A 16,435-nucleotide genomic window follows, 5' to 3' on the forward strand; every position below is an offset into this window, starting at 1 on the left:
AGTTTCAGTTGTAATGTGGTGTTCTCTTTCGGAAAACTCCCCGACGTTGAATGATGACGCAATGACGGTATCAGCTTTTTAGCAGAAGGATCTGCTCTGGTGGTAGCATAATAAATACATGCATGTAAAATATAACGGAAAGTGCTCGAGAAGCATTTGGATGAAAAACTAAAACAAACTAATAAAAAATAAATTAATAAATAAATAAAACATTCCAACAATTTAAAACTAGTTTCTAATTATTTGAATCGGAGGAAATAAACATAAGTTCTAGCATTCCTAACTGATTGAATATTTTATACCTTACTTTCGTTACAATATAATCTTGTATTCTTCAAATACAAACGGTATTATAATTATTAAGCTTAATCCAGCGTGAGAAACGGGCATTAACCTTTTTCTAGTTATTTCTTACACGATGAGATTCACGCGCCGTGTAGCGTGAACATTGCGTAGCCGAAGCCCGAATTTTGTTATTCCCAAACGAATTTTGTTGTTTTTTTTTTCCTACCTAAGCTGATAGCCTTGAGAGGCTATATCAGCGTCGCCTTAACTAGTAGGTGAGCTCACGGGGCTCAAACCTGAAGACGTTGCTAACACGAACCCTAGCAAGAGCCGTGCTTCGCAGAATCTACCACCGGATCGGAAACGCGACCCACTGAGAAGATCCGGCGAGAAACTCAGTGGGTTGTGTCTGAGGGGTAAATTTACTCGTCGAGCCCTTCGTCGCAAGCGACGGGTTCGACGAGGACGATCGAAAGATAGGAAATTTGGCTAGAAGAACTTACATAATCTATTCTGCGGCTATTAACGAAGATAAGAATCGTGCACCATTTCCAGTTACCGCTTTGTAATGCCTTCAACCCGCCCATAGTAACAGCAACCTATTTCTGCCTTGTAAGAGGATTCCAATGTACGCCGTTGAAATAAGAAGTTCTTTAGTAAACGGGAATTGAAAGTTAGTATGAGTAAAAGTCAACGCGAATTATTTTTTATTACCTACGAAGTCTAGCTAGTTAGGCTACCTGATGATAAGTGGTTACGGTCGCTCATCGCCGTCAGCAATTCCTTTTTTTTGTGGTTGAATGATTACTGGTGGCCCGGAGGCCTTTCCAGTTTCACCAGGACAGGTGGGCGAGCAAAGGCTCACCAGAAGGGCTGGGATTTGCTAACAACTGCCCGAGCTCAGCAATTCCAGGATCATAGCCGCTGCTCACCTACCTTATGTAACTTTTACCATCGCATTGCCTTGTACAATCGTATTGTAACCAATGTTACTTCTTCGACAACAAAAAAATGAACATTATCATAATGGTATTTTAGTTAACGTATAGAGATAATGCACAATGACCTATAATTATGTTTCAACTATGCAACGTTTGTACTTAGAGTACCGAGAAATGTTACTAATTGTTTTGCTTATCGCATTTACGGACAAGAAGGACCGTTCATTATAGCTACCGAGGAAGTAGATTACAAGTAAAGCACTCGTGTATGTTGGAATTTATATGTCATTGGCTAAATGTGTACACAAGAGTGTCCTTATCTTTTTTTTTTATTGCTTAGATGGGTGGACGAGCTCACAGCCCACCTGGTGTTAGGTGGTTACTGGAGCCCATAGACATCTACAACGTAAATGCGCTGCCCACCTTGAGATATAAGTTCTAAGGTCTCAGTATAGTTACAACGGCTGCCCCACCCTTCAAGCCGAAACGCATTACTGCTTCACGGCAGAAATAGGCAGGGTGGTGGTACCTGCCCGTGCGGACTCACAAAAGGTCCTACCACCAGTATCCTTATCTTCAGTTCTTATACAATTGACAATCAGCTTCGGCGCGAGGTTAATGGACCTATGCGATGCGGGGAGGTTATTTTACCGTATTAAAACGATAATTATTTATGTGTAGAAAAAAGGTTCTATATTCTGTTTATAATCAAAACTATTTTTATGATTTAAATTCGCATTTTTTATTCTCATTACATATATTATTTCCGAAGTTTCCTGTCTTTACTGATTAAAATATTTCTTGTTTTCGTAGCCACGTACGACGTATAGATAATAACAATAAAAAAAAACAAAAGTTTAAACAGTAAAATTAATTTTAATTATGTTAAGTTTAATTAGTTATGTTCAGGTTATGTAAAATTCAATATTATATATGTGAGTTATATACAACATGTAACATATTTAACGCACACCCTCAAACACCCCAATTAGACTTTATTAGTATAAACGCTATGCATACACCAAATATTATTTATATGTGCGTTAACATTGATTATTTGTGAAATTAGTTATTCCCATTTCGTGGAAATAAAATGGTCACCGATTCACACTCCGCTGCGCACGCACACACAGACACATGTACCTACTCGCCGCCGCGCCGCGCCCCTTGTTCAATGCACTTTAATGACCGTTTTCGTATTTGTTATTTTATTTTAGATAATACTGCAATGTCACTTTTCACTTTATCAAAGGCGGTTATTATCTTATTCTTTAGTTCTTCGGCACTTATTGTCTGTGTGTTATAAACTAGCGATTTAATTCGCCCCCACAAAAAAAAGTCGAGAGGCGTCAAATCAGCTGATCTAGGAGGTCACTGACCGAAAAGACATAGCGAAATACGGGAGATATTTTATTTGCACTATCACTTGACCTCTTATCGATAAGGTGGACGCGGCGTGACTGATTTGTCAAAAATATTTTGTTGACTTCGTTGTTTAGATTTTTCTTTGATCACCGCCGACGCAACCGCGTCGCCGCGAACATCGGGATTAGCCTGCCGTTTATTGTAAGAATATTAAGCCGACGAAAGAAAGGGATAGTAATTATTTTTGTATTACGTGGTTTTCTTTTATGTATTGTAGTGCTGCTGTGTGCCGGCGGTCGCTGTTGGTATTGTGTGCGTTGGTATTTTATTTTGTAATAGACTATTAGCCTTGAAATAAGCATCAGATTTATTTAATTAAATAATATATTTTTTTACTAATTAGATATTTCATTTTAAAAAGTCTTAATACCCTGACTTACGTTCCATTTTCGTTTCTATGAACTGTTTAGCTACCTGTGTAGGGTGACTGTAATTTACTTAGTTTTAACTAAATTTTAGAAAAAAAAATTGGTACATAAAAAACAATCAAAATCGATTCAGATTCCGATTCTGAACAAATTACTTTCAGGGTGTGCGTTAATTATGTTACATGTTGTATATGAGTTGAAACAGTTTCCACTTTGACAGCGTTATCTTTGCATTTAAAAAGAAACCTTATGTAAAATAAATGGTTAAGATAAACAATGAATGAATCATTAATCGACTATAGTCTTATTGCAGTCCCTTCCAAGCTAAATGAGTCACAATGACTACGTGAAATAATAGAAAGGACGAATGAATAACTTTATGGATATGAATAAGAATAAATAAATGTATTGTTTAGTGAATTCCGGTAATAGCATTGGACAATAGATACTTCCTGAGGCGTGAAAGGCATAAATCTATTGCAAGAGAAGAGACTCCCTTGAGAATGAAAGAAGATGAATCATCTGAAGATGATTTTTTTTGCGAACAGGTAAGGAAAAGTTTTCTAATGTTATGTCAAAACTTTTTTCCCATAGATTATCAAGCGTCCTCACCAGTCCAAATCATGCATGGTTTCTTTTAAATATGCTGATGGGTCGATCAAGATACGCTCCTCTATAATGTCTGAAAAACAATTCTCGTTCTCTGAGACATTTTTACTGGTGGTAGGACCTCATGTGAGACCGCACGGGTAGGGACCACCACCCCGCCTATTTCTGCCGTGAAGCAGTAATGCGTTTCGGCTTGAAGGTTGGGGCAGCCGTTGTAACTATACTAAACCTTAGAACTTATATCTCGAGGTGGGTGGCGCATTTACGTTGTAAATGTCTATGGGCTCCAGTACCCCTTAACACCAGGTGGACTGTGAGCTCGCCCACCCATCTAAGCAATTAATAAAAGAGACGTACTCAGTACCGGCACCTAGAGCATAAATGGTGGTTTTCCTCTTTGGTAGTTGTGAATCTTACCTATTATTAAGGCTTTTTATTGGTTTTACGAATGAACGAGAACACGGCCTACGAGGTGTTAAGTTATTACAGGAGCCCATAGACATCAGCAACACAAATTGCGACACCTTGAGACATGAGCTCTATCTAAGCCTCAGTTCTATAACACAAGCGCTGCTTTCAAACCCTTCGAACCAGAACGCAGTACTGCTTCGCATCATAAATAGATAATGCAATGTGCATCGTCCTGCCATCCCGTGCGGACTCACAATACCTTATAAATGAGTAAAAATTTGCTAAGCCCCTTTTTTTCATGTTGTCTCGTATTACTAATGAATGGTGTGATTGTGCAGTGCGCTGCCTTACAAGTGCAATGAGTCAGAGCTCACAATGAACTTGCCGGTTCGCGAAGGACGGATATCGATTGTAACAATGTTTACAAACTCCGATTCTGTCGTGATCGTAGTACCGGAGTCGCGGTGTGTGCTTAGCGCGTTAATAACTTATCAAACACTATCACGTGTTGTTGATTTTCAAATGTTTACGCAGACTGTTTTGGGAAGAAGTGAAGGCTAGATTAGCTTTAAATCTATACTTAATATTATAAAGAGGAAAGATTTGTTTGTTTGTTTGTATTGAATAGGCTCCGCAATTACTGAACCGATTTGAAAAATTCTTTCACTGTTTCGAAGCTACACTATTCCCGAATAACATAGGCTATAACATTTTTTTTTAAAATTAGGGATCGTTACTAAAACTCCAATATTGTAACTCAAGGTGTAAAAAAATTACCTAAAATATTCTTTACATCGCGTGCCCTGCGAAAACTATCGATGATAGAATAAAGGAATGTAGAACACATTATTATTTACAAAAGGTGTCGCGACAGCATATGTATTATAGTTATGCGGCAATAAGTGTTTTTTATTTAAAAAAATAAAACAACGTCAAATATCGTTGAAATTTTTGTTAAAGACCCGAACGGAGCCGGAGCTGGCCGCTAGTACAATATAAATAAATAAACATTCCACATTAAAAGGCTCTAGATAGGATTTTTCCCCATACAACATAAAACCCACACGTATAGGTACCACCACAATGACTATTCCAGCCACGATACAGTCATTCGTTTAGGTGTGACAATAGAACAGTCACCAGATACCACCCGGTGAGTCCTGAGCTAATTCACCCATCAATGCAATAAAAAATACCCGAGAAAACAAGTCATTAAATCAGTAGGTATACCGAACTTCTTTAACAATTACACTGATTCGTATCGGAAATCAAACACATTAATCAGGATAACGAACTATTAGTTCAATGAATCTATTATTGGCTTTGAACTTCTTACCTAAGCTTTAACGGTCGTCTGGTGTAGTGGTAAGTGACATGGTCACTACACAAGGGGGTCGCGGGTTCGAATCCCGCCAAGGGAAGATATTTGTATGATAAATATAAATGTCTTTTCCAGGGTTATGGATGTATATTAAATATATGTATGTGTATAATAAAAATCTTACATTTATATCCGTTATCTGGTACCTGTAACACAAGTTCTTTACGAACTTATCACGGGACCAGTTAACGTGGCGTGATTGTTAGTAAATATTTATTTATTATTTATTTATTTATTTATTACCTGAAATTGCATGGAAATTTACCCAATGTTTTGCGGACACTACAAACAAGAAAGTCGCACATAAACTGCTCACCATACCCATTTTAAATACGCGACATAATAATATGACGACGCTTGCAGCTGAAAGTAAGTATTGTAATTTTTTACGAAGCATATTGCTGATAACTCTATTTCTGTAATCTGACAAAGCATGTGCATGTTGGGGATAATAACAGGTACTTTTAGGTTAAGAATATTGTGTTCTTTTTTTATAATAAATACAAATATATTGGTAAGTAAGTTTTAAATATATATTAAAACTATATATTAAAATTATCAGTTCAAACATTAATATGGTTTTAATGTCAAACACTATTATACTTCTATCTTATAATCTGTTATAATCACAGATTTTGCCAAGACTAAACTATAGATTAATAATGTTAAAGACAAACAATATTAATCTATTCTCAATTTGACCACAGACTTTAAACAATACAAAAGTATGACCATTGACAATAAACAAAAAGTATATTTATATGTATGTGTTGTGGCAAATACATGGTAGTGTGTGTAATGATTTTTTATTGATAAATTTTTGATGCATCATTTAAAAAAACATTTGAATCCTGCACTTCTTCTCTATATTCTCTATACGTGTAGGAAATTTCATACTCCTTCGACCGCGCTATTTTCGTAAAAAGGGGTAGGTACAAAGTTTTTGCTTCACGTATTAATATTAAAATAAAAATAGTGCCTTTATTATCATTATGCTTATTTGTATTATGAAATTGGCGTGTAAAGATAAAGCGTTCATATTTGTTCTCAACACCGTTTGATGGAAGAGAAAGTTTTGGCCCTGCGCCAATCCAGCTGGCAACGCGGAAACAGCACTGCTTCTTATTACATTACTTTTGTTCTGTAAGTTTAATTAGTACAGATAATATGAATCGGTTAAGTGAGCCCTTAGAAAATGAGCCAAAGTAACAAGTAGTATTAAGTACGCACTTTTGTTTCTTACACAAAATTAATGTTATTATGTAAGTAGCTAATGTTATCTTTGAGATAACGAAAAATCAACAGGCGAAATACTAACTAAATCTAACATTTGAGTCGTCTATTATCAAAGGTGGCAATCTGTGCATTTGGACAAAAAAATGTTATTGATATGTAAATACAGATTGATTTGAATATAATTGTCTCCTTCAAAGAATACGGTTCAAAACCTGCATTAAATAAAGGTTAATACTTAACCTGTTATTTATCTAAGATGTCGTTCAGAAGAGTTTTGTGACTGCCAATGGAATACAAAGTCAATAATTCGTTTTTCTGATTTACCAGTAATTGTTCAAAAGTCACATTGCCGGCTTTGATACTAGTCGACTCATTTAACTGAGAATATCGGTCTTGAGAATTCCAATTTCGTTCACTTTTCACTGTATTTTCTTTTCAAGTCTCATTAATATTAATGAATGCTTGTTTTTTGTTTATTATAAAAAAAAAGAACACAATATTCCTAACCTAAAAGTACATGTTATTATCCGCAACATGCTTCGTCAGATTACAGAAATAAAGCTATCAGCAACATGCTTCGTCAAAAAGTACAATACTTACTTTCAGCTGCAAGCGTCGTCATATGTAACACAAAGGTCCACGCTAACAGCAATGCGCGCGTAGGCATCGGCTAGTCAAACAAGCCACTCTGGATCGCACCCGGCCCAAAAGTACCCATTACGCTAGCAGCATTGCCACGCTGTATGGCAATGGATAATCTCTGAACCAGGTACGACCCAGACCGAGGATCGTGGCCTTGCCCTCTGAGGCGGTGGCCAATTGCGGCAATAAACTTTTTGGCCTCCGAACTCCACACACCCGTCGTTTCCACTGCCACTGGAACAAACAGGTATGTAGATTTCAGAGCATCGTACTTGGCATTTGGTACATCGTACTTGGTTTTTTGTTTGACTGATTCATTTTTATCTCTATTGTAAAAAAATCATTTTTTTTAAATGCTATGTTTTTTTAATCGAAATTATCACAATGTATCTTTTCAGATACGGGATGTCTAAATCATAAAGCCATTGGGGCCATAATCAATAATGGACGCCCTGCAAATAAAATTGTATAAGCAGTCGTACCTACACATGCTATGCATGGCTTTTTAAGACCACCGTAGGAGGATAAGCGTACAGTGCTCTTGAGCGTCCTTTTATAAAACTAGCCTGTCTGTTTTCGATATTAGTTGTAACCACTGCTCATGATTTCCATGGTTTTATGTCACATGGACAAAAACCATATTCCCAATCTCTGTTCTGCCAGATTCAACTTTTTCATGGCACCTTATCTCTAATCGAGGGCGTTATTATCATTATTCCTGTACCAACTCCAGTGTGCCAGTTTAATGTAATTAAAACAGCTGCTTTTCTGTAATTACCAGGGCTTACAAACACCACGATCTATTCGAAGCCCGACAATGCTTAAAACCCAAACTTGTTACCATAAGATATACAATATTTAGTAATGATATTAGACGAATCCTTACTAAGCCGAAACTCGTGGCACCGCTAGCTAGCCTGTTGCCGCAATCTGGTTAGCATAAACACCGGATTATGGGTACATTCCTACTGTTTGTTTAAATTAGATTATTAATTGACTTTATTATTTCGTGGGTCTTTGGCTTGCTATTCAAACAATATTAATTTTTTCAGGTAAAACCGGACTTACGTATTAGTGCTTGGACAGAATTACCAATATCCTATATCTATGTACCGGTTGTAGGCTGTATTGTGGGCTTGAATAAGTCGGCATCGCCGCTGTAAGTGCCTGCACCACTACATACCGAAAGGTCAGGTAAGGATTTTTTGTTGTGGTCTTTTTGGGCAGACCAGTATTTGGCCCTTGGCACAATCAAACTACAAATGAAATGTCATCCTCATGTTTTAAGATGGCCGCAGTCACGTTGTGAACTCTGCGATAACGACTTTAAAGTCGTTATCGCAGAGTACTTAGAGTAGTGGCTATAGAGTAGTGGCTTAAGCCAAATTGGTAACAAGCTTTCATTTTATTACTTTATTTGGCGATTGGTCAACTGAGAAATATAACTCATATCATCATAGCTTGCAGCTACCTTGGACAAAGAATTAGTCTAGCTATTCAAAGGGGAACGCTGCCAGTATCTTCGGATAATTGCCTAAAGGGACTCTTTTTAATAATTACTACTATTATTGTTATTTTTTAAAGTTTTTAGTTTTAGGTTAATTGGTAGAGTTGATTGCAGAAATAGATTGTATATTTCCAATTAATTCAATATATTAATAAATAATGTAAGAACATTAAAGTAAAAGTAACAGTTATATAATTCTGAAAAGTAAATACCTAAATAATAATCAAAAATAAAAGTTGTTAAAGGACTTAGTTGAATAGAGTATGAAGCAATATGACGTAGCTATCTGTGAGTAGGGAAGCCGACTTAAGCCTGGATAGACTCTGTCACCTCGTTCGTGTAGACCTCTCCCATTCCATGACAGGGCTGCTAAATCAGCAGATTTAGTTTCTGGTAAATTTATGAACAACATCTCTGTGAAAAACTCTCAAAGCATTACGATTTACGTGATCACGGCTGCGGCTTGAATCGTAATAAATGATTGTAAATAGATATATTTAAACAAAAACCGACTTCAAATAGAAAAAAAAGAGATATTCCAAAACAAATTAATATACACTAAAAACAATAATCATCGAAATCGGTTGGCATTATATTGAGTTATTGAGTTATTCATCTATTTGTCGCGCACGTACTTAATGCAAATTTAAGACTTATATGGTTTTCTCATTGATACCATTATCAGAACTGGACTAAATTGAAATGGGACCACAGGGGAAGTGTCAGCTTTCTAAAAAAAAGATTCATTCTAAGTTTCATCAAAATCGATTCACCCAATCAAAAATTATGAGATAACAGACATAAAAAAAAAACTTCGATATTTATAAAATAGTCGAATTGAGAACCTCCTCCTTTTTTGAAGTCGGTTAAAATTAACAAATTCAACACGAAATGAACACGCGAAATCTTTATTTTAAATTGCGTCCCGAGTAATTCTTGTTCCCGCTGTTTTAATGGCCACAGAGTGTACGCTCAACTCATCAGTCGCCCGATCTATCTTTAATTGCATCCGAACGACTTTGTAACGATAAAAATCGTCGACGGACGACTCTTGTCAACGACTTTCACTGTCCGGCGAGGGTTTTATTAATTTCAACTGTTTAGCTTATCAGTCGATCCAAAGATAAGAAGTCACTTAACTCAGAGCGTTTTAGTGTTAAGTCGCTAGTATTTTAATGAGCAAGATAAGATATTACAAGTATCAGCGTCTTTCTTAAGACTTTTAGTATGAGGACTTTCTCTTTTCTAGAATTGTCTTCTTTTGCATTTACCTAGTCAGGTCATAAATTCTGTCACATGTTTAATGTAAAATAATTGAAACAAGTTTATTCATTATGTAACCATTCATATACCAAAATGAACTTAACAAAACATAGATTCTTATGACACTAAAGTTTATTCAAAATGACCTCCGTGATTTTGAATACAGGCCTTCAATCTGCGCGGCCAGTCGTCTATCGCAGCACGAACGAGCTCCATGTCAATATCGGCGGCTGCCTTAATCAAGGATGTCTTGAGTGACTCCAAATTGGGATGAGGCTTTGAGCACGCCTTTTCCTCCAAGTGCTGCCATATCTTGTAATCTAACGAATTCAAATCTGGACTGGAGGAGGGCCAGTCTTCGTGCCGGATGAAGTCGATTTCTCGCGCCGCCAGCCAGTCTTGTGTGCTCTTCGCTCTATGAGCTGGCGCCGAATCTTGTTGGAATACCCAGTGCCTGTTATTGAACATGGTATGAGAAACAGGTTCCACAAGGTTCCTCAGGACTGTATTTTGATACACAACTGCATTCGTTTTTACACCTTTCTCACAAAAATGTACCTCTGTTAAGTCCCAATAAGAAACTCCCAACCATACCATGAGCGAGGATGGAAAATGACCTCGTTGGACACGCGGAATACTGTTGCTCGCTTCTTCACTACTGTGTGCGTACACCTTATCATTTTGTTTGTTGTAGCTCTCTTCTACGGTAAAAATTTTTTCATCCGAAAAAAGAATTTCCCGATATTTTTTCCCGCGTACCGCTTCAACAAAGCGCGGCATCTCTTCAGTCTCAGGTCCATTAGACGAACATTCAAACGATGTCCTGTTTTTCTTCGATATGCCCGAAGCCCTAAGTCTTCATTTAACACCCTTTTCACCGTGGTTCTGCTTAATCCCATCTGAAGGGCCAACAGTTCCTGCTTACGTTTGGGATTTCTTTGAATTCGCGCCTTCACAACTTTTATCACTGCTGGAGCCCTAACAGACCGAGGGCGACCACTTCTTGACCTGTCATCTACACTAGAGTCTTCATTGTATCGTTTTATGGTACGATAAACGAATCTTTTGGTTATATTCAAAATTTTCAGTATGTTCAAAATTTGAATTGGCGCGTAACCGCAACGATGCAACGCAATAACTGCAACACGGTCTTCTTTAAGCGTCCACTCCATATTTAAAAATGAGTAAAATTCTAAAAGTATACATTTTTATTTCCATGAACAATTCGAAATTCGAATTAAATAAACTTTTTGTGGCCAGCATTCTAAAAGAAAAGTTTTTACTGTGTGACAATACTTAGGACCTGACTAGTTATATATTATACTAGCAGACCCGGCCACACGTTGCTGTGGCTAAGGTTTTTGTTTCTGAATAGCACGCGGCCGGGTATGCTAATACCAATAATTGACAAAGTAAGAACAATTGGATTTCACTGTATTGCGTTTACTATGAAATAAATTTCACTTATACTTTAGCCACAGCAACACGTGGTGTTTATGCCATTAAATTGTAGCTTATGTGAAACGTTGGTATTTTTAACACAGCCCCATCTATGAGATATTAATGTTAGAGATTATTACAATTAAAAACTGATTTAAGGCGCCATCAGTTTTATACTTATGAAGCTTACAATTATTAACAAAAATGAACATAAGAAATAATTTTATTGTTAATTAATAAGTATTGCGACCATTAATCAAAATAAAAACCATTCTATCTTTCAAGTTGGATCAAACTGCACACGGTGTGCAAATTTAATTTAAAATCGGTTAAGTAGTTTAGGAGTCCATCGCGGACAAACAACGTGACACGTGATTTATATCATCATCATCATCATCAACAACAGCCCACAGTCGTCCACTGCTGGACATAGGCCTCTCCCAATTTACGTGATTTATATATATTAAGATTATTTCATTCATTAGTACGAGTGGTAGTGGTATTGTGAGCCTGCAAGTGTAAGTCCACATCATGTGGCAATTTTTGCTATGAAGCAGTCATGCATTCTGGTTCGAATCGTAGGACAATAATAATTGAATCTTCGATCTCATGCCCCCAGGTCGACTGCGGTAGCGACCCAAAAATATATTATGCTACCCAACCTTCAAATCTCCAATAACTTGCTAGAAATGGCTCAGTGCTCCTGATTGTTTCTCCATTTACTTTTTCTAAAACATGCAACCGATTTTGATACGGTTTTAATAATACAAAGGCCTACTACAATAAACCAGGAAAGCTCTTGTATGAGGATATTTTGGACAAAATGGCTGAATTATGACGAAGTTATGTTAAAAAAAGTACTTTTTTGCTCACCTATATGGCTAAGCTTGGACAAGTCTTTACAGTCTTTACTGGTGATCCTCTTATGAGTCTGCACGGGTAGGTACCACCACCCTGCCTATTTCTGCCGTGATTCAGTAATGCGTTTCGGTTTGAAGGGTGAGGTAGCTATTGTAACTATACTGAGACCTTAGAACTTATATCTCAAGGTGGGTGGGTGGCGCTTTTACGTTGTGGATGTCTATGGGCTCCAGTAACCAATTAAAACCAGGTGGGCTGTGAGCTCGTTCACCCATCTAATAAATAAAAAAAAATTAAAAAAGGAGTAGTCGGGAAGCTGCGGGCGGAAAAGTACTAAAAGATAATTTTTTATAAAAAAAATATCAATTTATATTTCATGAGCTATTTCTCAGAAGTACTTATTGGGAGATCACTTACATCCCACCCACGTTTCAATCAGTTTCTAGGACATTCATTTGAAGGTCAGTCCCGTGCCTAATTGGCTTCTGATTAGTTAGATGAACCGAAATCAATTGATATGTATTTACCGGAGCCGTTGGGTGGTATCGTTAATTGGATTTCAAGTTTTTTTCGTATCTGACTCTTCTAGACAACGGCTTATTCTTGACCTTCGTGCCAATAGAGGTGACCGTAAACAAATATATGAGGATTCTGTTATAATATTTTTGTGTATGTATAACTTAATATAAATTTCATTGCACCTACCACTATTTACTCTGCACTACCTTTGGTTGACTAGTAGAGAATGCCTTAGGCATTAAGTCCGCCAATGTAAATTTTACATGCATGAAGAATTGTTGTCGTATGTAGTTTTTGAAATGCTTGCTGTTATAAGCATTATGTTATACATGTTTTTTTTTATTGCTTAGGTTGATGGACGAGCTCAAAACCAACCTGGTGTTAAGCGGTTACTGGAGCGCATATACATCTACAACGTAAGTGCGCTACCCACCTTGAGATATAAATTCTAAGGTCTCAAATATAGTTACAACGGCTGCCCCACCCTTCAAACCGAAACGCATTACTGTTTCACGGCACAAATAGGCAGGGTGGTGGTACCTATCCGCGCGGACTCACAAGAGGTCCTACCACCAGTATAGTTTTTATTTTTATTCTCATCATAATATATGAATAATTTTTTTTCCTTACATTATTCGTTAGATTAGTTTTTGTTATTGTGTTGTTTTGTCATAATTGTAAGGAATATTGTTATACAAATTCAGCACTATATGTCTTGTTTTGTCGTGCGCACATAACTTATGTTGCAAGCCAGATTTTGTTTCTTTATATTTGTGTTTTTTATGTATCTTTAGCTTGTGATGTGTATTGTGAGCCTAATGAAATAAATAAATAAATAAATAAAAAAATAAATAAATATGCAATAAAAACATGAAATGTTGAATTCGAAAGATGAAATAATGGATATCAGACCTTTAATGTTTAAAAATATGTCCTGACGTAATTGAGTGATGTGTTTCCGAAATTCTTGTACCTGTAAAAGATAAAAACTTACTATAATTACATTTTATAATATTACTAGCTGACCCGGCAGACTTCGTAAATGAAAGACCTAAACTTTTGTATAGAATAAACTTAAAACAAACAAAAGGAATCCGTCCGACGGGGGACACATAAAAGGAAAAACAAAATTGTTATTTTTATTTAATTACGAGCATTTTATTGCTTAGATGGGTGGACGAGCTCACATCCCACCTGGTGTTAAGTGGTTACTGGAGCCCATAGACATCTACAACGTAAATGCGCCACCCACCTCGAGATATAAGTTCTACGGTCTCAGTATAGTTACAACGGCTGCCCCGCCCTTCGAACCGAAACGCATTACTGCTTCACGGCGGAAATAGGCGGGGTGGTGGTACCTACCCATGCGGACTCCCAAGAGGTCCTACCACCAGTGATAAATGATTTTATTGTAAAAAAGCGTGGGATGCTTTTCAGGATATTATCAAAATAACCCTTCTACTCATATTTGTTCATAAAATATTTATAACTACTGATACTACTGATACTGATACTGAACTATGTTATTGTTTTTTTTTTAATTTTTTATAAGGTACTTTCTTTTAAAAATCCTTTAGCTATTTCCGCAAAATATGTGAAAATAAACTCAGCACTAAAACAAACTTGCAGTGGGTACTAATGATTACGTTCCGGGCCTCACTAATGAGAGTCGCACACGTGCTGTTTTAGTAGTTCCATTGTGGTTGTTTCTAGTTCTACGATGTGCCTTGTACGTTATACGACAATAGTTTGCGTCTAAGGAACAGAAGTACGCGAACCTTTGTCAAAACTTAGGCGTCTTTAGATGATGAGCTGAATCTTACTGGCGGTAGAGCGTCTTGTGAGTACGCACAGGTAGGTTCCACCGCCCTGTCTATTTCTGCCGCGAAACAGTAATGCGTTTCGGCTTGAAGCAGCCGTTTACTGTAAAAATAAGACTTAGAACTCATGTCGCGAGGTGGTCGGTGGCATTTATATTATTGATGTCTATAGACTGCGGTAACCACTTAACATCATATAAGTCGTGACATCGTCCATCGATCTAAGTAACAACAAAAAAGATCTAACTAAAATCCGAATCAAGCTTTTCAACCAAAACTATAATATATATATATTCTTCTTCTTCTAGTCTTTATAAACGAATTATTATCAAATCTGTTTTCGTGGAGTGGAAATTATAAAAAAAAATCTCTTCTCCAAATTGAAACTTTTGTGTCGCTATTTCAGTAAGAGTCTTCTTATTCAGAATAAATTAATTATCGGAGCTTTATACGCCCGATGTAAGAAGACTATTACGATGTCATATGGTCTATTATCTTGTTCACATTCTTACGTGCTCGAAGGAATTCGTTTCGATAATACTTAATTCTAAAATTGCTTTTAGCATCTCCGTTATCTGTGAGACGAGTGAGAAGTATTACTAAATGGGTTAGGACGAATGATTACGTTTCTAAAAAAAAAAAAAATTGAAAAAAATATTGAAGTAAGATCCTGTAAGTGAAAAACCACAAAAAACCTGCAAAAACCACAGAAAGCGCTTGAAAGTTTAACGACACAAAAAAACCGGTTAAAAGGTGAATTTCCATCAAAGTAAACACAGTTCTTCTAGCCTTTCTGTTCCTTTACAGCGAGGCTGCCTTCAAGAGATACTTCAGTTAGAAATAGGGTTAAGCGTCGCCTCTACAGGTGGATTGGGGACTTTGTACATTTTCCTCTAGTTATGAAACTTAGAGTGGGGTAAAACTGCTGCTTCCGGAGATTTCATAATTAGAATCTTTACCTCATTATTCTCGTCCACGTACTGTTATATCTATGTACTGAAACCCTAAAATGCTGATACCCTCGAACCGCTGGCTAGGCAGCTTAGTAGCTTAGTTAGTAGTAGGCAGCAGCTCGGCTCTGCCCCTGGCATTGCTGAAGTTCATGGGCGACGGTAAACACTCACCATCAGGTAGGCCGTGTGCTCGCCTAAAATGGCAATAAAAAAAATAGAAGGTCCGAGGTAGACTTTAGAGGAGACCGGAGAACAGTCAGTAGAGATTAAACTGTCTTACAGTACGGGTGCGGCTGCCAGGGTTGCTCTGAGAGTTATGTATATCACCCATATAGTATAAATCAAATAAAATAGTTCGTATCCTAAAAGTTTCCTTTTTTAAAACGACATCAGAGTAAATTCCCATAACAATACCATCCAGTTTGGTAGATAGATCCTCACGATACAGCCTCGGCCTAGTGTGAGGAATATATAAAGACTATATTAGCGCATATTTTATTAACATATATCCAGTTTAAGATTAAAAAACAATAAAATACTTAATTGCGTTTTCTGTGATATAATAAGACAACAACATTTAAAGCCCTTTTAAAATTAATACTAAAACTGAAGTCTGTTTCCACTCAATGATAGACGAGAGATTCCGTCTTAGAAAAATCTTTTTTTAAAACAAAAGTATTTTAAAGGTTTTAAATATTAAAGGTTTTTTCTGTATATATTTAAAAAAAAAATCCTACGAACCTTGGATTATAATTTTGAACAGCAAAGCCCATT

General features: G+C 36.7%; 1 protein-coding gene across 3 annotated transcripts in view; it reads right to left on the minus strand.

The window, feature by feature from the left end:
• LOC101738072 (uncharacterized) overlaps positions 1-16,435 on the minus strand; it is a 161,721-nt gene that overhangs the window by 104,014 nt on the left and 41,272 nt on the right. The window contains exon 2 of one of the 3 annotated variants that reach the window (XM_038015381.2): positions 13,801-13,861. The exons of 1 other annotated variant lie outside the window; for it this stretch is intronic. The gene's annotated coding sequence lies outside the window, so the exon portion shown is untranslated. Of the gene's footprint in view, positions 1-7,256; positions 7,533-13,800; positions 13,862-16,435 lie in introns of all 3 variants that reach the window. One more of the 3 variants, XM_062672168.1, reaches the window with a different exon arrangement.

This window comes from Bombyx mori, chromosome 14 (assembly GCF_030269925.1).
Source record: "Bombyx mori chromosome 14, ASM3026992v2".
NCBI lineage: Eukaryota > Metazoa > Arthropoda > Insecta > Lepidoptera > Bombycidae > Bombyx > Bombyx mori.